At 43.2% G+C, this 27,453-nt stretch overlaps 1 long non-coding RNA gene across 1 annotated transcript; it reads left to right on the top strand.

Moving 5' to 3' along the window:
• Positions 1–2,846: 2,846 nt before the first annotated feature.
• On the top strand, positions 2,847–17,677 carry LOC311608732. The gene is made up of 3 exons (XR_014783103.1): positions 2,847–3,182; positions 10,930–11,110; positions 15,996–17,677. It is a non-coding gene; the product is annotated as an uncharacterized lncRNA (long non-coding RNA).
• The last annotated feature ends 9,776 nt before the right edge of the window (positions 17,678–27,453 follow it).

The raw sequence follows: 27,453 nt of genomic DNA, 5'->3' as shown, positions 1-27,453 counted from the left end.
ATCATCTATGTCCCAGTGCAATTTCTTCCCCCCCGCCAAACACAGAAAGCTGACTTCTTTGTCACTTTTATGAGTCTGGGTTGTGCTCTCAGTATTTCTAGCCATGCCATGCCTCCATCTATGGGCGTGTGGCTGCTGTTGAGGAGACAGCTTGGAAAGTACACTGTGGAGGGCTTTCTCTGAGAAGTAGGCGGGGCTCTGCAGGCTTAATAATGCTGCATGATCCCAGAAGCACCCAGAGATAACAGCAGAGAGGACAGTTGGCATCGCTGGTGGGCAGTAGGATTGAGACCTTCAATGATGCAGTGGATGTTTGTCTTCTACACAGTAGGTGATCCCAGTAGTGACTCTAGATAAGCAGGTGGGCCCCAAAATGGTGTGCCAGTTCTCAATGGGCCTTCTTCCCAGGATGGATGCAAAGGTCTATATTGTCTTGTTTTCTTTCAGCCACCTTCTTAAGCATCAAAGCAGCTGTGGGGGACAAAGTGGGGAAGCCAAGCCCAGAATTCCCATTTCATCCTAAGCATTGGTTTTACTATAAAGTCAGAAGCCAGTAAGATTAGTGCCTGGTCTCACTCTGTTTGGACCACCCATGCCTGACATCTATGTTAATTTGCAGACAGCCAACAGGAGAGCGGGTTTTACACTGTGTACCCGGTTTCCATATTGCACATCTATTCTCTGAGGTGGCACCAAGGATAGTAGGTTTGTCTTCCTTATTCCTATAGCAGGGTGGCAGGTGCTGCTCTTCCTGGGGCTATTGTGGCTAATTGTCCTGTTCCGGGTCTGGGAGCACAGTGGCTCTGTTCCACAGCTGGCTTGGTTTGAAGGTGCATTAAGGAGTCTGGGCTATTCTGAAGACCTTTTCTGCAGGACTGGCTATGGCCTACGGGATGCACAGGCCATCAAAAGACAACGACATGATGCTTAGCGTCCTTTTCAGCATGCTTGTCAGCCAAGACCCAGGGGCAGAGGTTCATTTTCCAGGGTTTATGATTCTACTTTCTTGACTTTGTCAAAAAGAAAGTAATCAGGCCAGCTAATTCTGCTGTTGATAGAAATTACAGTCATTTAATATTTTACAACTTCCGTGAAAATCAGCTTAATGTGTGAAGGCTCCTTGCTCTTTGCTGTTGGTTTTAAATGGTGTAGCAATTACTCTGGCTCAAGTAAAAGCTTAAAACTAGTCAGAATGTACATAGTTTCCTTTCAGTGTTCTGAGTGACATGTGTAGTTATTAAGATTTAAAGCATTTGTGGCTTTCAGCACATAAAATTCTAAGAGCTTGGGTGAAGGAGTAGAGACCAAGGGACAAAGTAAAGGAAGGAAAAGGGATGGTGAGAGGAATTTTGAAAATACCTTTTAGCTGTTTAGTGGCATTTCCTAGTCTACGTCCAGCCGAAAACCTCTTTAGAGCACTCTGTGGGTCACTCCATCAATCCTCACGTTTCCCCTCAGAGGCAATAAAGACATATGGCATTAGACATGAACTATGGGAGAAGAGATCCTAAAGATGAGAACATCAGTTGATTCCCGAGAGCCTGTTTTCATGTTCCCAGTCCCAAGCCCTATGGGTATGCTTGGACTGATGATCACTGAAGGTAGAAAGAAAAAAAGCTTTTGGGCCAGGCCAAATGTTAGCTTTACTTCCGGTCCCAGTAATCCTGGGTTTGTTTGCTTTGATGATGCTACCATTTAAGTATCACAAAAAGGAATCGCAAGCATGGATCCTCACTATTAAAAAGTCTGAAAAAAATGCACAGGTGGGCGGGGAAAAGGACTCTCATAGCTTCTTTGGGAGCCTTCTCCAGCACTTACTCCCCACCCAATGAATCTCATTAGTTGGTGTATAGGAGAGGAATTGTAATTTCGTCATGGTTGAATGTACTCTATTTCCTTTTGGTATTTAGAGACCCTCCCCCCACCATCCCATAATTATGCTTTTGTGACAAGGAAGGTATAGGGATTCTCTGGGGCTTGGGAATATCTTTGCTTTATCCTGAAAAGTGTCTTTCTATTTCCTCTGTGCAATGGTTTCTTCTTATCCTGCCTAGGATGGAAAGATACAAAACGGGCTTCTAATTTCATGGTTGAAGTGAGAAGAGATAATATCGGCACAGTTTCTGGCAAACATTTTTTTTTCCTAATACAAATCTAGAGTTTGTCAGTGTGGCCACGGCATGGCCAGGAAGATAAGCAGGTGTATGTGTGCACATGTATGTGTGCACATGTATGTGTGCACATGTACCTTTAATCCATGTGTTCTTTTCTGAAGCAACCCAAGAATTTGGCAGACTGTCCTCTGTTTGCAACACATGTGGTCCCTCTGAGCACATCCCTGCATCCCTTGAGATGTAGTCATGGTAAGTGCAGGTGTATCAGCCCCAGATTCGTGGGGGGGGGGAAACAGCAATGTCAGTCCCCCCTCGATGTTGGTTATTTCAGAGTGGTGGCTCCTGCACAGACCCAGCACATTGCTCTCGGCCGGGTGCTCATAGCAAGGCATTCTAGAAGTGGCCAAGACAGGAGAGGGTTAAGGAAAAGAAATGGGGTCCAACGTGAACATCTTTTCCCCCCCTTTCAGCTTTTTAGAAGATAAATGTTTCAGATTTCAATCTGTGGTTCCCAGCAGTTCTTTGGGAACACTGCAGTCGGCCCACAAAAAATCGCTACTGCTGAGCCAACCATAGATAATGCAGCTCAGCAGGGATGACATAATGTCCTAAAAGAGGAGTATGATGTAATGCCCATCTCAGAGATCAGAGCCAATTTCCGTTACAAAGCCTTGGAGTCTAGCAGGAGGTAATGAGCTAGCATAAATTGTGAGGCACGGATAAATTCTAGGTCTCATATTCTTATCTGCATTTTTTTAAAGGCATAGAATAAAATAAAATAAAATAGAATTCCTAGATCAGAAGTATCTTCCCAGCAAGAGCCTTTGCTCATTCCTAGTTGAGACAGCACAGGGCTGCAGACTTGCCCCCCCCCCCCCCATCACCTTGGCCCACATGGGAATTCGGTGTCTGGGTCTATAATCTGCAGTAAGGTGGTGATGTCATTCCTAATGCTCAGTTTGTGTCTGCAAGATACTGTTTGGGAAGAGGGTGTGGTGTTTGAAGGAGATTGTGTCTTTCCTGGAATGCTGGAGTAACCAGGTTGGAAATGCCCCAGAGGGACTGGAGGTGAGGAACATAGAGGAAAGTCAGCATCACCTTGAAAACCTCATTAGGGGCAACTTACCCTGCTTGCGGAAGTGTGTGCACCCAGATCAGAAGCTCCTAGCTAACCAGTCTCCTGCTGCCTCTCTTGATTAATTATGCATTTTGACCTCCCGCGCTGAAGCCTGCTTGGCAACAGGCAACTGGAGTCTACCTCTTGTTTATGTTTCAATAGAAGTGCTGAAAACAGCCCTAATTCATCTACTCGGCGAAAGTCTCCGAGAATAGGGAAGGATGCAAGATGTGACGTGTGGGTGCTCCGGGCTCATGCAGTCTGCACGGTTCTCCTTCTGCCCAGTTCAGTCTTCCCTTCATGTGATTTTTGATTGCTCGGAGTATTTATAGGGGGAGCTCATTTCTGTTTGTTTTACTTTCGTGATTTCTGTGCTAATCTTCACCTGTGCCCGATACCAGCGTTCTCTCTGGAGCAGCGGTGCTCAACCTTCCTGATCCTATGGTCCTTTAATGTAGCTCCTCATGCTGTGCTGACCCCGCCCCCAGCCATAAATTAGTTTCGTTGCTACCTTATAACTGTAATTTCGCTACTGTTATGAACCATAATGTCAATATCTGTGTTTTTTTTTCTGATGGTCTTAGGGTGACCCCTGTGAAAGGGTTGCTCACCTTTACCTAAGTTGAGACCCACGGGATGCAAAGGGAGTGGTTTTCCTTCACTGTTTGCTGCAGCTCAGTTTGGGGTTGTGACAGTATTGGCGGCTGACTGGGCCTTCGAGAAAGGAACTCTGTATCTTTAAGTGAGGAATAAGCATTGGACACAGATGAAAATGTTCTGGTATAGGAAAAACGAGAGAAAGAACATGTAAGTGTGATGTGATGTACCTGCTGAAGAAGAGGTGCTCCTGGCAACATACAACCTGAAATGGACATTGCTTTCTAGACTTTTCTGTGAAGTTCTAGTGAGTGTTTTATTCTTATCTGCTAGAAGGATAGTTGTCACCACATCCACCAGAGGTCAGTTGCAGATCTTCCTCATTATACTTAATACTGTCCATTATAATAACTTTTATCTAGATTTTCTAGTGTACAGTCACCTCAAAACACTTTCATTAATTGCCTCATTTGATCCTTGCCAGAACCTTGGGAGGCAATTGATCATCTCCATTTTGTAGAAGAGCAGGTGATTTACCTGCCAGGATTACATACCTAAGATGCAGACCATTTGCCACTCTTTCCCCATCTTACATCTCTGAGCTCACCAGATTCAGGTAGAGCTGATCTCCATGTTCAAGGACAACGAGCTCTTTGTAGTACAATAAAAACAAGGGATTTGCATCGGTATCGCTGGCCCCAGTGCTTGCAACGCGCCAGGTGCTCAGTAAGTGCTTGCTATATATTATATTGAGGCGGGAAAAAGGATGTGCACAGCAAGTGCGTGAGGAAATGAAAGTGAGCTGGAGCTCAGCTGCTCCTAGTTTATCAGAGAAGACCGCTCGAGGAAGGTGGTGGGCAGTGGGATGCTACTGACGCTAGGGACGTTAGGGAGAGGACTGTCACTGTCTGTCCTCACGTTGTTATGATTGTTGTTGAAGCCAGGGTCCAGAGCACTTATGCGTGTGGTCTGCTACTGAGCTACACCCTAAGCCCCTGCCCCACATTTTTTAGCATCAATCCAGGCAACGAAGGCTTCTTTAGACGACTGTTAGCTGCAGGCGGGGTTATCTATTAATCTGGGACCCTTCACGGATCAGCTTTTCTGAGTTCAATAATGCCAATTTCCTAAGACATCTCTAAATAGGAATGAATGGGCACGGGGGCACATATACGACACACAGGGAAGTCACGTAGGACAGAGAAATCGATTTGGATAGTTTGAGCAGATTGTTTCCTCGATAGCCGACCGCCAAGTGCATTATATTTGCACACTAGAAGGAGGTTCTGAGACTGGGCTACTTACTGTTTTTAAAGTCTGAGATACCTTTGATGTCTGGGGGTAGGGGTCTCTGCTTATTATGGTTCTTCTATGCTTTGAAAATACACAGAGGAGATAATAAAATTAAAAAAAACTTTACTGGCTACGGCGGCTCTTGCCGATAAGCCTTGCTCTTGAGAGGCAGAGGCAGAAGGGATAGAAAAGGCTGATCTGTCTCATCTCCATCGTCTATGTGCCGTTCTCCTCATTCTCTGACTCAGGGTGATGAGTGTGACTTATTGGTGACACTTGAGAAGGCAGCCTTAGACTCTCCGTTCATTGAGGTTTCCTGGTTTTGCCGAGTTCTTTATACACATTGAGGAAATCTACGTCTTCCCTAAAGGTGATGCTCAAGATGCCATGTCTGTAACAACAGGTTCAGACCCTCCGACTGAAAGTGCTTCACTGCATCCTCCTTTTGACTCCCACAGGGATGCTTAGTTGCTCTAAAAGGCCCCATCTGAGCCATCCTTGTGTTCCAGCTGTCGGTGCGCACGAGCACATTCCTGGAATTTGCAGCCGGCAGGGGTATTTTTGTCTTATTAAACTATAAGTTTCTAGTGACAAAACTACATCTCTTTCATATTCATGCAGCAACACAGTGTGCAGCAGAGTCCTCCACATATGGCAGCTGTTCCACAGATGACTCCTGACTAAATGAGATGAGCACTTTAAAAATCTAGACTCACGGTGCCAACCGTTGAAGCATCTCCTGCCATAGAGCTAAAACATGAGGCTCACACAGGCACATTTATCTCTGTGTCACCTTGTCCTTGGAATATGGATGCCCAAGGATATGTGTGTGATGAGCTGGTGATATCTGCCATTTCTGTTGTGCGGTGGGGTGGGAGTGGGGAGCGGGGGGGCGGGGCATCAAAGAGATCAAAGAAAACACTTAGAAAGAAAAGTATGATCAACATTTCTCACCAATTGGCCTTCCTGTTCTCATTTAAAATTTCCACCCTGTCCCTGTCTCTTTCTCATCCCTATTGTGTGCATGCTATTCTTCCTACTTCCTGACTTATGGTGGGAAATATGAGTGATCGGTGAGCAATGTGATTGATTGCTGACGTCTGGGAAGATAGCGTTGAGATGCTTCTGTTTGCTGAGTGGTTATGCACATTAAAGAAATCTGAGTCTTGCTTTCTCACTGTATAACACTGAAGGACAGTAGTGATTTACCCTGCGTTTTCCTTATAACATCAGAACTTTCTCTTAAAAGAGATAGTACCAAAGGCTGTCACCCCTCTTATTCGGGGTGAGGAGCTTTGGAGAAGAAACCTGTTCATGGTGAATTGGGCAAGGCAGTGGTAAAGTGGACTGAGTTGAACGGTTAAAAACAGAGGAGGCTGAAGAAAGTAGGGTAATGAAATCCCTCTGAAAAATATGGCAAGGTAGAGAAGAGAATGGCTATACTAAGGTAAATCAGATGGATTGGAACGAGTAATTTTTTAAAAAGTTAATGAAGGCACAGATCCAGATCTCTCTCTCTCTCTCTCTCTCTCTCTCTCTCTCTCTCTCTCTCTCTCTCTCTCTCTCTCTCACACACACACACACACACACACACACACACGGCCTTCACTGCCCATGCTCAAGCAGCTGTTAGCAGACCAGTCAGTGAGCTTTTATCCCCAATGAGCTCTGATGTGGTTCTACCTTTCGACATCTTTACCATATTTCCTCTGACAGAAGATAGTAACCTCAGCCTATTCAGGCTGACTGGATGCCAGCTGCTTCCTGATTGAACCCAAAGAACTATGAGTCAAGAAAAAAAAAAAAAAGAATCAGTAGAAATGTTCATAGTAGGATGGGTATCATGAAGAAGAGGGAGTTGCCACTGTTCGTTTCCAAAGGCTCTCACCCACGCTGAGTAAATAGAACATGGCAAAAAAGACCTCTCAGGAAAAATATGTGCATCATGACCTGTTCCTGTGACCATCATCCTTTTAGGAATAAACTCACCACCCTACTTCCAAATGACCATGGCTCAAGCCTGCTGCTAACCACAGACTTGTCACCAGTACTTTATGCTATACTGAATCCAAAGCTTCCGACATGTCTAAAATTAGTTCAGCTAAACATATCATTACAGGTCTGGGGAAGAGTGTGAAGGGTTTCTCCTCACCCATGTGTCCCAGGTGCAGTCAGTTATGGGGTTCATGGATGCCCTAAATCAGTCCTTTTACGTGCTTGAAATAAATGACCCTTTAGACTGATTTTTTTTAATTGCCTGAAGATGCATATTTTTAGAAAGCTTGGAAGCATTCTGTTCATCTATTTTAAATCATTTGAATGTAAAAATGTAGCATTTTCACACTTTGGGATATTTAAGTCCTGTATTCTTTTTTTTTTTTTTAAGTCTCTAATACTTTTTAAAACCTTTCAAATGAGTTTGTTTAAAGCCAATTTTTTTTTCCTTCACAGCTTTTGAGGTAGAGATGTAACTTTACCAGCTTTTAGAGGGAAAATCATGGTAGTTTGTTGTAGAGGTTAAAAACATATGGGCATACTATTCTGAGCTCTGTATTTCTGGTAGGGATTGAAATACCCATGGAAAAAAAGCGGCAAGGACAGATCTGTGTTCTTACGCGCTTTCATACACACCTCTAATGGCAAGCCAAAAAAGAAAATGAATTCTCCTTATCTTGCCTATTCAAGGACACTTACTCTCCCCTCATCTCCAAACCCAGGATAGAAAAGCCTCGAGACCATGCCTGACCTCTTGTCTGACACGAGCCAGGCAGTTTCAATTTCTTTACTTTCCAGCCCAATTATTTCCAAATCCATTTCTCTTCTCACTAAGTCAGCATGCCCCAAGATATGTTTCCTAGAACACCAAGCCTATAGGATGAGAATAGATGTGACTTAGGTAAAGAGTCTTGTGTTAAGCAGTTTTCTTTACTGCTGGGTTTCCCTGCTCAGAGAGCCTAGCGTGTGATGCGGTTCCGTTTCCCACACTTCCTGACCCCGAGTTTACTTTCTTTCTCTTCTTTTGTTTGCTTTGCTATCCTCCTTCTCACCTGTCATGCTCTTCTTCCCTCCCTGCCTCCCCACCTCATCCATTTTTCTATGCTCCTGTTTGCTATACCTGTTTACCTAGAGGACTGATGACTTCAAGAACAGATTCTGGCATATAACCGTTGGAAGGTATTTGTAATGTCCAAATTCTATGTCTTTCTCAGCTCACTTAGCAGCTTTCTGAACAGTGGCCACTTACTTGGCTTTAGCTGCTGATATGTTCCAGCTCTCTCACCTCACTAGCTCCAGGCAGTTTCTTGTCTTCTCCGAGCCCCCAATTCTTCCACATACAGAGTGAGAAGGCTGGGCTGGATGGTCTCAAGGACATTTGGAGAGCTTTGTTTCCAAGTTCCTGAAAGGTGGATGGTGGGCCCAGGTCCCTGAGAGGTGGATGGTGGCCCCAGGTCCCTGAGAGGTGGATGGTGGCCCCAGGTCCCTGAGAGGTGGATGCTGGGCCCTGAGACTTGGCCACTCTGTCTTTAACCACATCTGATAGGGCTGGGGATAGAATGGTGTTACCTATCCAGGGTACGGGCGATGGACTTTTGACTTCCTGTTTTGAGACTGCTAAAATGTCATAGAACAAATCTAAGAAATTTCACAGTAAAGGAAATTGTTCACCAAAGGGCAGGCATCTGAGATAGGAGCTCGGCCAGATGTGACTCATCTCCGGTATTTTAGTTTAAGTTGTGTAGTGTAAGAAGATCATTTTCACAATTATAGTGTGGCTCCACTAACATTGCGAGTTATAAACACGCTCTGTCATGCTGAGGAGCGTTTGCCTTTCAATCATTGTTTTTCCAGGTCCTGATTGTGCAGTTTTTGGCAAATGGCAAGAGTCTTTAGTTTCGATGATTTACCACAGAGGGATTTAACTTTGGGAATTAAGTGGAGTTGTGGATCGTCTTAGTTGGGTATAGGTCTTTGGGGTTGGGAGTTTTTGAAGTGTCGGTGGGCAAAAGATAGGTGAGTGACAAACTGAGACAAAAAAAGTGGGCACACGCCTTTCTGATTCATCTAACCCAAACCCAGGGCTATAGATTCGAAGTAATGCCCAAGCTCTACAGGAGAAATGAGGATACAGATTCCTTTGGGCCTCCTGGTTCCTTGATGAGTGAGGTACCGATCGAACCAACACAGGAAGACTCACTAGCAAAATCTTCTCCATTGTCTGGCGCATTGAATGTATTGACCCTAGCACTCACCTTGGGCTTTCCAAGCTAAAAATCTACAGCTGATGTGGCAGTGGGTGAGATGTTCAAGCAACGTTCTTTTCATTGGGCATTGCTGTCTTTCTCTGTGAACAAGATACACTTGGACACACGCAGCTGTGTTTGAAAGGAACATGTCACTAGTGTAGAGCTTGTATTCTGAATGAAGCAAGAGTATTGACAAGAGGCCTTATTTTACCACAGTCTTGAGCCAGGCTTCTCAGGCATCTTCTTCAGCTAACTGTGTGCGTGGCCTTCATAAATAGTGCAGAGAAGCAAAAGCTGAAGACGTATTTATTTTCCACACTCATCTTGGCACAGGCAAGCAATGCAAAATTAGGAGACAGATACAGCACGGTGTGTGCGCAGGGACTTCTGGGGAAGGTTCACTGCGTGGTTCATATAAGTTTTTCATTTAGGCCTGGAGAAGAAGGCTTTGTCCAGACTCTCTTATAATGTAGCTCTCCCTCCCTAAGATGCGTCAGTGGCCTGGTCCCCGCAGCTCTCCTAGCTACGGATTTTTGAATGAGTCACGTGTTCTCTCTTAGCCTCCCTTCTTTCACATACAAAATAAAAAGGCATTTGGAGGTGCTCTTAGGCCCAGGAGAACAGCTACTGTGCTGGGATGATCCGTATTTTCCCTCTGGAGACTTTACACTGCCTGACTCAGGCTAATCATGCTGGAGACAGATGAGGCAAGTCTGGCAGCACTGAGCTGGCAGACCCACGTGGCCACAGCAGCGAGGACTCATTAGAAAACTTCTCCCGGCCTTGTCCAGTCTTGACTCATGTGGGGCCATTTTCTCCTTCATTCATTAGAGTTTGCTGTTCATCTTAAAATTTTATCTCAATTGATTTTGTTCAGCATTTTTAGCACCACTATCTTATCTCTTTTCCTAATATGTGAGCTCAGAAACTCTTCCCCGTGTGGGATACCCAAAGGTTTCTGTCCAATCTAGGAGGAAGTTTGTTTGTATGTTAAGAGCATGATGCAAAAATAGCTGGGTGGTTTTCATCATATTTGGAGGGTGCATTTAGATGAACCAACTTAAAATACACACTATGTTACATCCATGGGTGAGACTCGCTCTAACAGGGACAGTAGACATTTTCCCCAAACACTTTGATTTGCATTCAAGATGTTTTTGAACAACTGGCTCTAGCTGTCTTAAATGATGTAGAATCATGGCTATTTGGGCAACTAAAGGAAAGTTGAAAATTTAAGAGGTTCATAGGCATCTGGGATAAGTCATCCCTATACACCCTCACCAGTAGAAGATTCAATTTTCTGCTACTTTAGAATTAATACCAGGTTAAAGGAGACATTTAAAGATTTATTTATTTATTTATTATGTACACAGTGTTCTGCCTGCATGTACACCTGTAGGCATCAGATCACATTACAGATGGTTGTGAACCACCACGTGGTTGCTGGGAACTGAACTCAGGGCCTTTGGAAGAGCAGGCAACACTCTTAACCAGATAACTGAGCTATCTCTCCAGCCCGCAAAAGGAGACATTTAAAGACAGAGGAAATGTTGTTTTTAACTAGGTCTCTAAGAAGTTCAGATGTTCCACAGTCAGAAGATAATGAAGCAGATGCAGTGATGTGCAGCAGCATCTTTTCTTGTGTGAGAAGGTCTGAAGAGACACAAAGAAACAATAACATGGAGAACTAGAGTAAGGATGTGCAGGTGGAATAACACTGTCCATCCCGGGGCTGGACCGCGTGGGTAGGTATCCTGGCTGTGGTGTCACATCAAGGGTCTGGGATACTGTTTAGGCTCAACATTTCTCCCCAGCATGCTTAGAAGAAATAGTGGGAAACAAATGCTTAAGTGTCTATGCTGCTGTCAGTGACAACAAATGCACTTTTCATTTCTTCTAAGTTCCTGGAAGCTGCATTATGACTTGGCTGGATAGAAAATGATCCCTCTCTTGTTTTAGATTAAGTGGATTTAAAAAAAAATCATGGGCGATACATTTTCAAGAGGAGAATTGGGGGAAATCTTGATTGCAAATTCTGCAACAATTTCAGTGACATTTTACAGTTCTTCTGTTGCTAGGAGATTCTCTCTCTCTCTCTCTCTCTCTCTCTCTCTCTCTCTCTCTCTCTCTCTCCTTCCCTCCCCCGCTGTGTGTGTTTCTGTGTGTGCGCGTGCACACCTGTGGTTCTAGGAATTCTACTATCAAGTGGCCCCTCTAGCCTGGTGGTGGTTTTAAAAATCTTGAGCTGCAAACTTCATCAACTGCAGATACTAGAAAGAATACTTGTACAAGTTCATTGGGTTTGCATTCCTGATTTAAAGTTCATGAGTCTTGTTTAGAATAGTAGAAATAAAAATAATATTTTATCAGGTGACAGTACGATTTTTATGTATTAATAATACTCTCAACGGTCACATAGTAGGCAGCTCTGTTTTTGTGATGATAGATTAAATGCCACTGCTGGAAACTTATGCTGGCAAGGATGTGGAGCTGTGGGGAGCCCTCCTTCATTGCTGGTGGGAGTGCACACCTGTACAAGTGCTTTAGAAATCAACTTGGTGATTTTTCAGAAAACTACTTTAAGACCCAGCTATACCACTCCTTGGAATAGACCCAAAAGATGATCCACCATACCATAAAAAATCATGCTCAGTTATGTTCATAGAAGCTTTATTCTTAATACCCAGGAAGTACAAACAATCTAGATGCTCCTCAAAGAATAGATAAAGAAAACGTGGTACATTTACACAATTGAATACTACTCAGCTGTCAAAAACAAGAATATTATGAAATTTGCAGGCAAATGGGTGGAACTAGAAACGATAATCTGGAGTGAGATAACCTAGACCCGGAAAGACATACATGGTATGTACTCACTCATAAGTGGATATTAGCCAGAAAGTACAGGATAATCATGCTTCAACCCATAGACCCAAAGAAACTAAGTAACAAGGAGGACCCAAGGGAGGATGCTTGAATCTCACTCTGAAGGAGAAAATAAAATAGACATCAGAGGTGAATAGAGGGAGGGAACTTGGTGGGAGGGGGGATGGGAGGGGCACAGGGGTAGAGATCAGGTATGCGGAAAGTCGGGGGGGGGCAGTGCTGGGAGAGAGAATGGAAATCAATGGGGGAGGGGCATCTCTGAGACCAGTCTGAGATCTGGGGCAGGGGTGGGGTGAGGAGAAGGTTCATTCATGTGAGTCTTTGGGGGTAACCCTGGCTGAGATTCTTAGCAGTGGGGGTGTGGGGGATATGGAGCCTGAAGTGGCCACCTCTTATTTCCAGGCAGGACTTCCAGTGGAGGGAGGGGACCACCAACCTACCCACAAAACTTTTAACCCAAAAATTGTCCTGTCTACAAGATGTGCAAGGATAAAGACGAGCAGAGATTGATGTAGTGTCTAACCAATGACTGGCCCAAGTTGAGATCCAGCCTATAGGAAAGAGCCAACCCCTGACTATTAATGATACTCTGCTATGCTTGCAGACAGGAGCCTAGCATAACTGTCTTCTGAGAGGCTTCATCCAGCAGCTGATGGGAACAGATGCAGAGATCCATAGCCAAATGGTGGGCAGAGCTTGGGAAGTCTTGTGAAAGAGTGTTGGAGGTGGGGGGGGGGGAGGAGGGAGGAGCGAGGGAGTCAGAGGAGTCAAGGACACCACATGAAGACCTAGAGAGTAAACTAACCTGGGCCCATGGGGGCTCAGAGACTGAACCACCAACCAAAGAGCATGCATGGGCTGGACCTAGGCCTCCTACACATATGTAGCAGATGTGCATCATGTAGGTTCCCTAACAATTAGAGTTGGGGCTGTTGCTGACTCTGCTGTCTGCCTTTGGATCCCTTTCTCGTATCTGGGCTGCCTTGTCTGGAGTCAATGGGAGAAGATGAGCTTAGTTCGGTTGTGACTTAATGACTTGATGTGCCAGGGTGGGTTGGTACCCATGGTGGGGGGCGGGTCTTTATCCTCAGAAAAGGGGAAGAAGGAAAAGGGTGATGAGGTGTGAGGGTGATACTGGGATGAAAAGAGAGAGGGGGGGCCTTCAATTGGGATACAAAGTGAATAAATAAAAAAGTAATGAAAAAAAGATTTAAAGCTATGTTTTCGCTTAATGTCCCATGCCTATCTGTGTACTATTTTCTCTTTATGCTTAGTTTTTGTTCAAAAAATGAACCAAACCCACAAGACAAGAAGCTTCAAGTGTGCAAGAAGAAAAGTGTATTGAACAACTTTTGTAGCGCATCATATAGTCATGTCCTACTTTTGATCTTGATGTAGAACTCAACCACACTGCATCTTTTTGGCTTCATAGCCTTCTGACTTTGCGTTGTGGGATACCTGCTGGAGCCCACTAGGTCATTATTATGCCTGTGTCAATCTGCATGTGAGAACTAGCATCTATGGACTGTCCCAGCAATGGAGGGTGGAATCTGGTCAATAAATGCTCTCTTCCCATTTCTTCCTTTAATAATATATCTGCAGTATTGTTTGCATTGTTTTTTCTTTTTGTCCCCCCCACCTTTCCATTCTTTCTAGCCCCCAACTATTTCTTGATGCATATCTGTAAATAAATGACCCACATGTGAAAATTTTTTTTTATCCCAGTCTCCATTTTTTCTGGTGGGAAATCCAAGCTAAGTTGAAAGAGTGCTGAGAACACCAGCTTCAAGGCCACTCCCTGTTTTATCATGGGCGTTTGTCATTCTAGGCAGTCCCTGTTCATGGTTTTTCTTTCTATAGCCACCACAGTCTGATTTCAATTTTTCCTGACTCCGACTATGTGACTTTGGTGCTCACCTGATTCCATCTTTGACTTTCCATGACTCAGGACACAGTCTAGCCTTAGGGTCAACATGTGACTCAGTTGAAGTCTCTGATACGTTTACCAGGACGTGTTGCTCTTGTGTCCTGAGCCTGCCCATAACAGGCTGAGAAGTACAGGGTGCCAGTCACCATTCATCCACGTAGGAATTAAGACTGGGGAAGGAAGAGCTAATTAAAGGAAAAACAAACAAACAAACAGCCCACTCAGCCTATCATCCTGTCAGTGTTCTTACCATGGCTGGCCAGCTAGGGTAAGCTGTTTCCAGAATCAAAGCCTACATAAAAATACCTAACCAGGGGCAAGATAATTCCTAATCATATTATTCGAGTTCTGAATGCTAAACCAGATCTGTGCCCCATTTTATCTTGTATAATCCCGGAATTGTCTTTAATCTGTTTACTTGCAAGGAAAATGTCTTAACCATTCTCTCAGTCTGCACGATGTCAATGTTGACCCGGACTAGCGGACATCAAGACACATCTCTTCCCCATCATGCGAGCGCCTTCCTAACAAGATTAAGGAAAGCTACTGCAAGGAGATGGATCCCACCCCTCCCCCCTGCCATCTATCTATCCAATCGGACTGAAATGTTCTGGGTGAAATAATTTGTGGCATAGTTTCAATCTTCCCTCCCAGAGCAGCTGATGCTTCTTAATATCTTTGCCAATGAGATCATGGAAGCTGTGGCTAATATAGGATCGTTTCTGGCTTGACGAAAGGGGTGGGTAGCTGTTTAGTGATGGCTGTGGCGTGACTCACGCCTCTGGACTTCTCTCATTCTCTAGAATGGCTATGTTGGATGAATATCCTACATTAGGCTGTGTAATGAATCTACAGCTAAGATAATATATTCTTGAGCATAAACGGTGGTGACTTGGACTGCTCAGGTCCTTTCATACTTTGCACTTTAGATTTCCTCTCATATTTATTTTCACTTTGCTATCAAAACTTACAGCCTTCTTTCTGAATCTAAACCAGGCGTCTTTTGCAAAGCTGTCTCTTCTGGGGAAAAAGAGCTCAGATTTAGATGAGTTTCAGCATTCATTACAGGCTAGTGGTTCACCGTTCCCAACTCTTCTATGTGTCAGCACATTGCTAATTTACCTGAGACTGTGATCCAGTCAGGGGCTCGCGGGCAAAGGAGTAAAAGTTCTATCCAGTCTTGAGATGGGCTGAACTACAGAATATCTTCAAGGGAGTTTCTTGTTTCCGTACGTAGAGCTTGTTTGGTTTTCAAATTGCCTCGAAGTCTACATCAAAATAGCCCCGCCTCTTTAAAAGATCAGTAATCTGTAGTTCATCTCCATCTGTCTATTTTCAAAGCCCGCTCTTCATAGGCAGATGTATTTTGCGGTTCTTTGAGGTGAGAGCTGGAGAAGAGGCACTCAGAGTTACTCTGGGACAACTGGAAAGGCCTTGGGCTAGCCTTGCACTCAGATCTCATGAAAGGAAAGGGCATGGGGTGTGTTTATCATGCAGGCTTCCTGAAGAAATCCTCTCCTGTGGAGGCCAGATCTACCAGTGTCCACTCACTCATGTTTACACTGCTGCTTCCGTGTCTGAAGGACAACACTTACTATGAGAAATGCCTCTTTACGTCTGACATCATAGTTTCCATCCTTTTTGCCTGGTGCCTGTGGACCTATCATTGGATCTAAGTGTGCTTGTATGTACCTTTGTGTCGTTGGGGAGTTTATGCTTCTAGGCAAAGAAGTATGATGTGGAAAAATGTGTAGTTCTTAGAGTAAAGCTAGAGATGTGACAGGCTGATCTGACCATTGTTTTTTTTTTTCTTTCAGTAATTTACTCTTCATGGAAGAGAATGGGTTCCTGCTGAGAAGGAAGACCAACCGGAGGAGTGGGGAGGTCCTTTCTGCTTTATTGGTGGACTTGGGATGTCTGCGTGCTTCAGCTGGGCTCTACTGCAGTCAAGTTTTCTTCTTGCTGTGACTAAACTGTCCCAAAGAACAACTTAAGGGAGAAAAGATTTATTTGGTTCACAGTTTCAGAGCGTTCAGTCCACGGTTGTCTGACCCCCCCATGTGTTTGGGCAAAGGATCAAGGGGACAAGAGTGATGGGAGCATTGGGAAAGCTACTGACTTTGTAAATAGGAAACTGAAAATAAGGTCGAAGTGGGGATGGGGCGGGGCCTGTGATGCTCTACTTCCTTCATCTAAGCCATATCTTCTGAACTGTCCATGACATCCCCAGATAATGTCGGCAGATGGAGATGAAACATGGAACACATGTACCCATGGAGGACATTTCATACTCAAACCATTCTGTCAGACACATGGGTAATAGCCGTGTGTGTGTGTGTGTGTGTGTGTGTGTGTGTATGTATGTATGTATGTGTGTGTGTGTATGTATGTGTGTGTTTAATACTCCACTTAGGATGTATGAAGATTCCATACTCTCCTCCCTTATAGATAGAATTACACAGTCATAACAAGCACACTCCTCAACAACACCACTAGACATCCCTTAGGAAGCCAGTCCATAAGTCGAAAGTCTGGTGATGATTATAGGGATTTCCTAGATAGTGTGTTGTCCAGGCAGTAAGTTCCGCTTACATCTTCCATGCTCCTCAGCATCATAGAGCGATATAATGCAGGACAGTGAAAAGCTGTTGACTTCAACACGTTGTGACTAGGAGTACAGCTCACAAGCAGATTAAATTAAGCAATGAAATAAGGGTGTTGTATGAACGCAATGACCATAGTACCAGAGGTGCCCCACAGTAGCTGTGCTCAATGCTCGGGTTTGCTCGTATAGCTAGGCTTTTGTAGGAAAGCAAGTGTGTCTATTAGTGTCTTGCATAACCTTCATATTCACCATCACTCGGATCTAGATTTCATGTCTAGTGGTATGGGATCTGTGATTTATTTCACAGTCAAAGCAGAAACAGAGCTGTTCTTGTTATTTTATTTACCCCAAACTAAGAGTTGATGAAACTAGATTAGATATTTTTATTGCCCAGGGAAAATTTCACTGAGTCACTGAGCCACATAAAGCAGAACACTACTGCATGTCTTAAGAAGTCCAGGAAGCAACATGGGGTGACAAAATAATAAAACAAAAAAATAAAATAAAATCTTGAGTCAGACAAGACCAGACTTAACATCTAAGACCTGTCTCTAGCAACTGTGTGAATGTGGCTAATTTATTAAATCTCAGTAGTGTTCTTTCTTCTCACTTGGAGAGAAGGAATAATAAGTCTCTTTCAGGGACTTTAAGAGGAAAAATGACTTAATATACATATTCCAAAACATGTGCAGTCACTAGGCACCCCATAAATGGTGGGACAGATGCAAAGTGCCTCTTAAATGCTCATGTGGATGATTAGGCACCGAGACACATGCAAGGGGGTTGTGTTGGCACTGTCTTGACAACAGATTGTGCAATTTTGAGTACAATGAGAAGAGTCTGGGATGCTATTGATCTCAATAAAATTGTTTTTTTAAATCTAGGTTTGTTTTATTAAGTGACAACACACAATTGGCAAACTATATATATATATATATATATATATATATATATATATATATATACATACGTACACATATATCTTTAATAATGAGGTTAATCACATCAAATGTAAACTATAATATAATTAATATTATTTTTAATTTGTTTTATTTGATTAAAAGCCATGGCTTGGTCACATAAAACCTAGTCTGTGTCATCACAGGTGGGCGCCATATTATGAAAGCATTTATAAGAAGAGCAGATGTTCAAAAGATGGGTAGTCAGGGACAGAGAACTTTGTGTAAAAGAGGTGACCTTACATATGTGGTTGCTAAGCTACTTACAAAACAGATTGTCTTTCCACAATTCCTATGTTGAAATCCTGTGTTTAGAGAAGGTGGTCTAAAGATATCATTGGTAAAATGAAGTCACGTGTCTGAGAATTCGTCTTTAAGGCATAGAACCCTAATCTAATATGGCTGGTGTATTTAGAAGAACAGGAAATGTTACATAGGCAAATATATCCAGGAATCCATGTGAAGATACAGGGGTCAACATTCATTTGAAATCGTAGGGGAAAGGCCACCAAAAAGACCAGCCCTGGTCTCTCAGAATCAATTCTCCAAAATCAAGAAATCACACATCAGTCCCTTAAGGCATCCAGCTTTGTTAATAGCCATCCTCGCAGCCTAAGGCTCACTCTGTGCCTATGTCTCAGTTTGGGTGCTTATAGCTGTGGGCCAGGGTCACTCCATTTATACGAAGCTACCATTTTTTTTTCCCTTAAAGAAAAAAGAATGAACTGGAACTCGGTGTTTATTCAGTCACCTTTGTTTATTGCTGAAGCACATCTAGAACGTGCTATTAAATACAGAAGTGTGAAAAATAAGACTCTGCTGGGGGATTTAACTGAAGTCGTTTAAATGTGTGCAGCATCAGCTTGACTGGAGGGAAGTTTGAAGGCCTTAGCATCAGAAGGATGATAAACAACAGTACAGAAATGTGATGGAAATTTCCAGGTAGGTGGGAGGATCTGAATTTGAGTCCAAAGTCTAACACTCATGAGTTGTGTGTGTTGCTTGTTAACATTTTGTCAACTTGATACAAGCTAGAATCGTTTGGGAAGAGGGAAACTCAATTTAGAAAGTGCCCCTGTCACATCAGTCTGTAGGCAAGTTTTGGGGGACAGTTTCTTGACTAATGATGGATGTAGTAGAGCCCAGCCCTTTGTAGGATGTGCCAATCCTGTGTTGTAAAAACAAAAGGTGAGCTAGGGAAGTGTGAGGGATAAGCCAGGAGGCAGTGTTCTTACATGGTCTCTGTTTAAGTTCCTGCCTTCAGATTCCTGCCTGGCTCCCCTCAATAGTGGACTCTGATGTGGAAATGTAAACTGAATAAATCCCTCCTTTCCCAGAGTGGTATTGGTTATGGTATTTTATCACAGCAATACAAAGGAGCAGTGTGGTTTGGGCCAAGTGACTGTCAGGTTTTCTTTTTGTTGTTGTTTGTTTGTTTTGTCCTCATTTTAAAGAGGAGATGCTGTTAGAAGAATTAAGTGAGTTAATAATGGTGTAATATATAAGTGCACAATTAATACTGTTGTTATTAATTATGAAGCTCTAAATGTTGCTCCAAAGACACTGGAGAGCTTATGCTCACCTTGCAATGGTTTGTACCATGGTCACCAAAGTTTTTTGATATGCTATTCTTTTTTGTTTTGATGTACTGTTCTTTTTTAGTTATGAAATTTGCTGATGTGGAAATCTCTGTTGGTCCTATAAATTATCTTACAATGAAATATCCCCATTGATTAAAAATTAGCTAAAGAGGTATAGATTAAAAAGTTAACAAAAGAGGTGTGGGTATTGTGTTAGGCCAGAGTGGGCTGTGGTTAGCTGTAGTGCTTGCTATTGATTGTTTGGAGCTGTAGGTAGTTTCCTAGGATTCTGTATATGTATGGCAGAGGAAATAGGATATTGTTACTGATGGTATGGTTATTTTTAGACCTTAGTTTAGCATCTGTCGTCATTATCCCAGAGCTCCCTTGGTTACCCTTGCTTCACTAGCTCCCTTAACATTTGTGGTATAACCAGTTAGTTGATCACTGAAGTTGAGCCAAATAAACCACGCAAGGTTAATGGCTGAGAAACAGATATCCTCCACAAAGCTTACAGGGGCAGTGACTCAGACTCAGGCTGATACAGTATTACTTAGGACCTCTTCTTTCTCTGTGAAGCAATGGGGATTAAAGTGTTGGGTCCAAAAGTTCCCCCATGGTCTTCTGTAATGCATAGGCAGGCCACTGGAATTATCTGGAGGAGGGTGGGTTCTCTCAAGTCATCTTAGACATGCTTCCTGCCACCTGCTGTAGCTGGGTTCCAAGAAAGAATCATGAGGTAGATCCTAGAGGAGGAGGAGAAAAGAATGCAGGGCCCACAGAGAACAACACTTCAAGGAACCTATGGAAGCTCTGTGTAACCGCAGAAGAATTGACTTTAGTAGGAGTAAGTGTCTTCTCTATTGCTTCAAAGTAGCATGCTACCACTTTCCCTTAGTCCATGAAGTCCTTGCTGAGACACACCCTACCTGGCTTGCTAAGTCATATTCTTTAGAAAGTTATTAAAGTTTATATGGAGTATAACATTATGCCTGATTTTTGTTGTTGTTGTTGCATTTTTATTCTCAGAGTAGAGGGGCTAATAAGAACACCTTTGCTGGAACAATTCACGACACTCAGGGAAAACTGTCAACCTACGGATGATAAGATGTGTTCTTCCTGGGAGCGCTCATCAGTGGTCTATTCAAGTTTGAAAGAAAATAGTCCAAATTACATCCAGCCCAAGAAGAATAGAAACCCAGAAAGTAGTAATACCAGAAGGGAGCTGGAGAGACAGTGGATGACTACCAAGGAGCAGACTGCAATGAGAGATGGCAGCAAGAAAGGCCAGACCTATTTTGGGACATCTACCCCGAAACACAGAGGAACAGGGACTGGAGGTGACAGCTGGCCTGTCAGCTCCTCAGTGAGCAAGCACCTGGACTACCCACCCTAGTTTTGGAAAGCAAGGTGGAGAGGGGCAGAGACTCTTAAAGGATTTGGAGAAGATGGCGGCAGGAGGGGACTCAGAAATGAGGTCAGGGGAGGAGCAGAAGAACTAAACATGCATATCTAATGGGGAAGATGGCAATGGTCTACTAGTTCCTGACACTCTAAGAGGCAAGAATTTTTTATTTATTCTTATTTAGGGAGGGTAATTTGGCTTATGCTTCCATATCACTGCCCATCAGCAAAGGAAGTCAGGACAGGAACTCAGATAGGGCAGGAGCTGATACAGAGACCACAAAGGAATGCTGCTTACTGGCTTGCTCCTCATGGCTTGCTCACCTGCCCAGGGATGGCACCACCCACGATGGATTAGGTCCTCATACGTCAATCACTAATTAAGAAAATGCCTTACAGGCTTGCCTATATCCTGATATCATAGAGCATTATTTTTTTTTAAATTGAGGTTCCTTCCTCTCAGATGACTTTAGTTTGTGTTAAGCTGGCATAAAACTAGCCAGCAAATTGTCCCTGGAAGAATTATTTATATCAGGGATGGTATAACCAATAAAGTAGAGCTGGGAGTTGAAAGGATGACTACTATGAGGAAATGTTCTGGCTTACTGTTTATACAATAGGACCACCACACTCCCAAGGACATCAATGTGTGTGTGTGTGTGTGTGTGTGTGTGTGTGTGTGTGTGTGTGTGTGTGTATGTGTGTGTGTTGTACTCTAATATCTGATATATTTGAAAGTAGATTTTTTTTTGTAATATAGTACTATGATCTTTTTGGACAAGACACCATTGTAGTTCAAGGGGATCTCATCGAAAGAGTCCCAAGAATAGGGCCCATGTGAATATTTTATACTCTCTTGTTTGATGAAGGTGAATTATTTCTGTGGTCACCTAACCTCCAACTTTGGCAATCAGTATCTATATCTAGCTTAAATCCTGACTTCTATAAACCAAGGGCTTAGCAAATAAATTGGAAAATATCCTTTTAAGATGGCTGATTTCTTTTTTTAATTGAAAACTAATTCATCCAATACATTCTGATTATAGTTTCCTCTCCCCCAGTTCTTCCAGGATCCTTCTCCCTTCCCCATCCACCCAAATCCCTATGCTTCCCACAAGAGGACAGGGCCTCTGATGCTCAACCTTGAAAAAAAATCTCCTATCCCATCATAGAACTGACTACAAAAAACCAAATCAACATCTTTTTCAAGATAACAGGTCAGGAATCTGGAGGCAGAAGCTGATGCAGAGGCCATGAAGGAGTGCTGCTTACTGGCTTGCTCCTCATGGCTTGCTCAGCCTGTTCTCTTTTTCACTAGAATGCATACAGGCATCTAAAATGTTAATAACATTTTAAAAATCCAGAATAGTAAAAAAATAAACAAACAGAAAAAAACCCAAACAAATAAAAAAAAACAGAAAAGAAAAGGCACAAGAAACACATACAAATGCTGATGCACATATCGGCACCCACAGAACACCCACAGAACACCCGTAAAACCCAAATCAGAAACCATATTATATAAGCAAAAGATTCGTAAGGTTAAAAATAAGGTGCAGGCAAAGCATCGTGATTCTGTGTTACCCATCTACTGCTGGGCATGGGGTCTGCCCGAAAGCCTGGTTTATATACTCAGTGGGGCCCATTGGAGAGAGCAATGTTTTCCTTTGTGAACAGTTATCTTGAAAGAGATGTTGATTTGATTTTTGTAGCCCGTTCTATGGTGAGAAAGGAGCTCTTTCCAAGAGCAGCAGCAGCTCTGTCCTCATTCCACTTTTCCAGAAAGGAGACCTGGAGCCTCAGAGGATGCAGAATCCATTGTCTAATTAGGGCCTCATGGCTGAGTCCGATACCTGACTCGTAGGAGATAATGTTATAGATCATCGGGGACCTGAGGGAATAATTAAAAATCTATGGAGAGGGATCACTTCCACACAGCACAGATGTTGATTCACTCCAGCTGCAGAGCAAAACTTGTCTGTAAGGTAGGAGGGAGTCTTGCAAAGGCCTTTGGGTCTGCATCCTCACAAGCCTCCTCACACATCAGAGGGCAGTTTTGCTGTCTACTTTTGTTTGTCCACAAGTCCTACCTCCCAGGTACTGGAAGACTAACCAGGCTGACAGATTTCCTTGGCTTGGCTTCGTTGGCTCACAGTGGCTCACGCCACCACTATTATTAGCAAACTCTGTGTTCAAGAGCTTTCCTGTCAGCTATGCTGGTCCCAGGGCAAAGCTTAGCAGGAGAGATAAAGCATCGCTAAGGCTGGAACAGGATGGAAACAATAAAGACGGGTAGACATGGAGAGACACCAAGGAGAGATAGGCCAGGAAGGTTGGGGGAGAAATGAACCTTACACTAACTCTGAGATTTTATTTGATACGTTCTTTTAGTGATTCGTTTAGGGTCCACATGACACAGAAATGGAAGTGCTCAGCAGGGCCGCTGGCCAGATGGGATGACTTACAAAGAAGCGGGGGGGGGGGGGGAACTCAAGTGATGATATACTCCTCCAAGGACGTCCCTTTGCTTAAGCAAATATAAAGCAGCCCATTTAAAACAAAGTACTCTATCTATTGCAATGCTTTTCAAAGTGCCCTGCACACTTGGGGAGAAAGACTAGCTAATGAGGCCAAGTTCTGTGGTTTTCTTACTTGTCCTACTGTGGCAGAGACTGCTGAGCTCCCAATCATTTCACAAACAAGAACTTTGTTATTAGAATTCTGGGGAAACAGGAGTTATGTTTGACTGCCTGATAAGTATGAGAGCCCTTGCGTTTTGACCTTTGATGTTGAGTCCCTGCCCCCACCCCCAAACATTTGTTTTTATGTCCACGCAGAGTCCCTGGAGTGATCTTGTCTTGCTTTGATGATTTGGGGGTCTCGAGTCCCCTCAGTTCTACAGGCATCGTGATATAAGGGTAACAGGACTATGGCAAAATGAATGATCCTATGATTTATCTGAGAAGACTCCTTCATCAAGTCATCTTTGAGTCTTGAGCCGGAGCAGAGTTTCAGCTCAGATACTTGCAGCCCTCAACCCCAAAAGTCATGCTTCTAGCACGTGGAAAAGGAGCTCGGCTCTCATGTTGTTCTTCCTGAGTATTACCAAGCACTGACGATGACAGTGGTAGGAGAGCTGTGTCTGCAAACAACATAAAAGTCTTTAAAGGAAACAAAAATCTTTAAAGGACTGTGTGATTGGTCCATGATGGTCTGCCTGTTCTCCAGGAGCATGGTGGCGGCGACTCATTTTCAGTCCCAAGACCGCAGGACATGGAGAAAACCTGGATGAGCCTACGTGACACATGGTAGATTCCTAGGTCCTTCCCAGAATAGGCAGCTGCTGAGGTGCAAATGTGTCCACGAGCATAGGGCAGAGGAGAGTCACTCTGTAGTGTTTCTTGGTACTCATTTTGGGCTCAAGGAAAAGTACCAGGCTGAAAAACATAACTAGCCCATGCAAAGACAGTTCGTAAAAAATCTCTTTGGCCTCACCCTTTCCATCACCGTTGCCAGAGTGATGGCCATGTGAATCATGTGGAAGGACAGAGAACATGGTAGTTGGTCAGGATTTCTACTTACCCTGACTGCCTTTGCTTGTTATGACAACCGCGAGAGAACCTACTGCACTGAAACTCTGTACAACTGCCTTCGGCGGCCGGGCCTCCTCCATTTATGAAGTAAATGCCCAAGTAAATTAGAGCTGGGTCAAGGGCAGGAAGACTTAGCTAAGGCAGCCCTGTGGTTCCTGGCTTGTCATGAATGAGGTAATGCGACCGAAATTAAGTGAGAGCTGCAGAGTCACTTCTCACACAGCTCAACTGAAGCTTTCTGATGACCGAGTGATTAAAAAAAAAAAAACAATTTCCTGGAGCATCAGAAGGCCCGAGCTCTGGACTCTCACATTACTTCACAGCCTCCTGTCACAGGCGGAATTGGCCTTCAGGGAAGGAGGGCCTTCTCCAAGGGAAGGTTGCCTTGGAGGACTTGATATCGTAGGTTTGGAGAAGCCTCCCCCTTAATGGTTCTTTCTTTACCGTTTGTGATCTTAGCCTGTCCAACCTCGAGCCTTGGCATCATGGCATCATTGCTGCTGGAAACTTCGGGGATGGAGGGAGATAAGAAATGAAAACCTGAAGTGAGCAGGTCTTCCAGAGGTAGTTGATGGACCGAGGAAGAGTGTACGCAAGGCAGGCCCCAAAGGCTGTTGGGAAATGAGACTATGCCTGACTTAAGCTTTCTTTATTTCAGGTGAATTTATTATTATTATTCTCTCTTATTTTTTATCAGTTCCTTGATAGCTTCCAACAGATTAACCTCTTTTCTACCCGTCCAACTTTGTGTCCTCTTTTCTACTTAAACCCATGGAGTCCAATTTGTGTTCCCCCATGTCCTGTTAGATGTGATGCCTTTTACTGGAGCAGCTTGTTCTACCAAGGGCTGTATTCTTAAAGCCAACTCCTCCTCTCCTAGTAGCTATCAGTTGCCAAGAGCTCCTTAACCAGGCGTGAGAATTTCTGCCCATCTCCCTTCTCCTGGGTAGCTTGAGCCTGTTCAGGTCTTGTGCCACAGCTGCTGTGAGCTCATATGGGCTGTAGCCACATGGACGTACTGTGTCCAGACAACACGGTTTATTTGTAGTTATCTATCACCCCTGGCTCTTAAAAAATCTTTACGCCTCCTCTTCCATAATGACCCCTGAATCTTGGGAGGGAGATGCTATAAAGATGTCCTAATTAGGGCTGAGAGTCTTGCAATCTCATTCCTTGCACCTTGGTTAGAGTTGAAAGCAGGCATTCTGAGTGAGGCAACACAGAAAGAGAACTGATGCATGTTTTCACCCATTTGTGGGTATTAGTTTGAATCTTCAGATGTGTGTGTTTCTTTATTTTCGCAGTTGTCTCAATTTATTTAGGAAGTTGTATCTAATTCAGTAACACACAAAACCGAGGTGGTACAAAACAAGGCATTAATCCAGAAAGGAAGAGAGGAAATGGCACTTAAACAGATGAATGCTTCATCTAGGAAACCCAAGATACTAAAGTGAACTTCAGATTGTCAAGAGAAATCAACAAAGTGACATGATACAAAGGAAATGTTACAGATGCTTTTTCATGTATTAGCAACAACTCATTAAAAATATAGTGGGAAAATACTTTACTCACAATAGCTAATTCAATGGAAAGCACAGTAAGAAATGTAGAAGATAAATTTGAATAAAACCAAAGTAATTCTAAAAAGGCTTCAAAGAAAATCAAGACAGAGAGGATTTCAACACATGAGATGTACAAGTTCAATAAAAGTTGACTTATGGATTTTTTTGAAATCCTAGTAAAAACATATTTGTCAGATATGCATATTTTATTTGGAAATACCATAGATGTCAGGAAATTAGTAAGGGGCACAGGGGCATTGTTTTCAATGAGAAGATAAAACTCAGTTGTATGAAGGTTTAATGGAGAGTAATAGAGCAGGGGGATTAAGTTGGGGTTGAGGATATGAAGGCAGAGTATAAGGGGGAGTACAGAGAAGAATAAGTAACATTAAAGACCTCTTGAAAAAGCCATATGGAAACCTATTACTGTAGAAGCTTTGTAAAATATATACATGCACATCATATACAGAAAGAGTTGAAATGGAGTTACTCTATAGTGGGGTAACTGTGCCCCTACTAGGTACTGTATGCTAACAAGAAAGTCTGGTGCTACCAGTGAGTTACTTCTTTTGGAGTTGTTGGCCAACAAAGTCCAAAAGACCCCCTAAAATTACCCACCATTAGTTATTCAAAACATTACAATAAGACAGCATCATAAAGTCACCATATACATTAGTAATAGAGCATGGAGAAATACAGCTGGTGTTCACCATATTGGCTAGCTTTCATAGTGCTAGAACATGCTATGAATGCCACCAGAGGAGAAAAAGAGCCATCAGTCTTTCCATGCTGTTACTCTGAAAACTAGAATACTAACTTGCTTGATAGAATATGCCCACTGGAACAATAGTGGTATGAACATCATGGAAACAAATAACCACTTTCTGGTTATATTAAAGCTCACACCATAAGATGAAAGCCATACCTGGTACCATTATACTAGCCAAGAACCCATGGCTACACAGTAGAGAAAATGTACTACTATATTATTCTGCTAAATGGACATAACATTAAAGTGACTTCTACTAAGTTATAGTTAGATCCATAGATTAATGCATCTCTCAACCCTCGTCAGAGAAGCTTTTGTTTGTAGTAGAGGGTTGTTGAATCTGCTTTTCTGAGGTTATTAGGTGCCTTCTTTTCTGGATCATGGATATCTCTTCTGGGGTTCTGTCCTTGTTCTTGGGCTTATCATCAAACTAAAAGGAATATCTGTCACTAAAAATATTTTTAAACATTGATAGCCTGTCAATGACTAAAATTTTTAATTTTCTCTTTCCTTCTGTTTGTTCCCATCTTTTTATTCCCTGCTGATTTCAGTAATATGCTAGTAGATGTCTGCCATGAAGCAGACTACAAACCCTATTTCTAAAGTGCAAGATTGGCGACTCTTTCTAGAGACCATTGCCAATTTGTTAGCTTTTCTTGGAGGAAAGAATTCTGGGGATTAATAAAGAGAAAAATACAACAAGGTAGGGAATCATTCTGGGTGTTTATATTGGCTGGAAAATGGGTAAAAATCTGTATAGTATATCCACCATGGATAACAATGGAACACGATTCCTATAACTC

This window comes from Acomys minous (assembly GCF_964271855.1).
Source record: "Acomys minous genome assembly, chromosome: 11".
Classification (NCBI taxonomy): domain Eukaryota; kingdom Metazoa; phylum Chordata; class Mammalia; order Rodentia; family Muridae; genus Acomys; species Acomys minous.
Note: the sequence above shows the minus strand (reverse complement) of the source record. Positions and strands in the feature narration are given on the sequence as shown.